The 1,968-nt window shown below is 36.9% G+C and overlaps 1 protein-coding gene across 1 annotated transcript in view; it reads left to right on the top strand.

Annotated features, from left to right (window-relative positions):
• Window positions 1-960: 960 nt before the first annotated feature.
• LOC128169973 (uncharacterized) overlaps window positions 961-1,968 on the top strand; it is a 7,715-nt gene continuing 6,707 nt past the window's right edge. The window contains exon 1 of the mRNA XM_052835986.1: window positions 961-1,035. The gene's annotated coding sequence lies outside the window, so the exon portion shown is untranslated. The remainder of the gene's footprint in view (window positions 1,036-1,968) is intronic.

The raw sequence follows: 1,968 nt of genomic DNA, 5'->3' as shown, positions 1-1,968 counted from the left end.
ACGTGCCTGCTATTGATCATACTTAGCTGTTTCCTGCATCCCCTCTACCCCACCCCCACCCCCGATGCTACGTGCCTGGATGGGGCATTCATAACTAACGTTATATGTTGCAACATTTACTGGTACATGTATCAAATATATTATTGCAAGACTCAGATTGACAAAAAAATGTCGCAAAATAAACTAAATTCTTGGTTTGTCTATTTGAAAAAATCCATAATTTGATAGTACATTACGGATTCTTAAAGATATAATTGCAGGTAATCGGATAAAACCTATCTATGCTTCAATTATTTACATGATTTATTACTTGTATTTAATCAGGGGCGAAACATCTCAGAGCACGCGTGTAACGAGGGCGAAACCACCCAGTTCCTATATAGAGACAGAGGACCAGTCAACAGACAGACAGAACAGACGACAGTTGACGTGATGAAGTCGGAGAAAAACTAGGTATAGAGACCTACACATCAGGGAGTTTAATTTTATATACCAACTCATAAGATTGGAGTCACATAAGTGTTCTTCCGATCACACACATATTATAACATCAATTCTGATATGTCAAACGTTATGTTGAAGTTCATAAGCCAGACTTTACTCATTAACCTTTTCAATTTAACTAAGATGAATTAGATTATCTTTACTGTCCTTTAACAATCAATTATATGTAGCACAAAGTATCATGCGCGGATCCGGGGGGGGGGGGGGGGTACGAGGGATATTTTTTGGCAGCGCTTAATGCTTGTTTCATACAGGAGGTATTCTAATGTGTATAGAAAATAGGCCTCCTGTCTAAAACAGGCGCATGTGGATATTTTCGGTAATTTCACTATGTAAACTAAGAAATGAAAAAAAAAACGAAAAGAGGGGATGTTCGGACCCCACCCCACCCCCCCCACCCCGATCAGCGCATTGATGTATTGAATCTCGTTTTGGGGTTACCCGGAAGTTTTATTTCATCAACAAGGAAGTGTAAACAAATGGTAAACATTAAAGATATGTCGCCATTTTGAGTTAAAGGCCTTTATAAAGGTGTGTATAGTTCGTTAAATGCGTTTAATTTGTTTCCATTGAGTATAAATGTTCTATATCAATGAATATTGCTGAAATGTATCAGCTTACTTTAATTGAAAATTAATGAAGAAAATATGAACAGATTTTTTGTTTGAATAACAAAAATGGACAAAAACAGCAACCTGTAGCATTTTTTAGGTCACCTGAGTCACTCACTCAGGTGACCAATTGCAGTTGGTCTTCATTCGTCATCATGACTGTGTGTGTCGACCGTCATGCCTGCATTACACTGCATGTCTGCATTAAATTAACAATAAATTAAAAAATTTTAAAAATCTTTTCTACACCGATACATACATGTATGAAGGAAATGCATGGTTATGATGTATACATAACACCCTCTACCAAAATTTTGAAATTCATTGACCCTGGGTCAGGGGTTCAGACTCTAGGCTGGGGCGAAAATGACCATATAATAAAAATGTATTACATCTTAGAAAATCTTCCTCTTTATATAATCTCATACATGTATATATAAACGGTATATTAATTTTGTTAAAACTAAATTGTGAAATTCTTGACCCCTGGTCAGAAGTTTGGGTCCTAGAACGGGGCCAATATATAGCCATATAGTGAAAATGTTTTAAATCTTAGAAAATATTCTTCTTTATACTAGCTCCAACACATATGGGGGAAAAAACTAAATGCATGGTTACTCATGAACTCCTCTGCCTAAATTGTGAAGCTCATGGCCCCTGGGTCAGAAGTTCAACCCGTGGGTGGGGGGAGGAGGCGGCAATATGGCCATATAGAGTTAATGCATGTGTTTTAAAATTCTTCTTCTCTACTCTCACACATCTGTATGAAAAACTGACTTAGTAATTATAATTAAAATTATAAATATCATGTCCCCTGGAGTATGGGTTTTGACTGTAGGGCCTAAGTGGATGT

Source organism: Crassostrea angulata, unplaced genomic scaffold (genome assembly GCF_025612915.1).
Source record: "Crassostrea angulata isolate pt1a10 unplaced genomic scaffold, ASM2561291v2 HiC_scaffold_270, whole genome shotgun sequence".
In the NCBI taxonomy this organism is placed as follows: Eukaryota; Metazoa; Mollusca; class Bivalvia; order Ostreida; family Ostreidae; genus Magallana; species Magallana angulata.
This window is presented reverse-complemented; position numbering and strand designations above follow the sequence as displayed.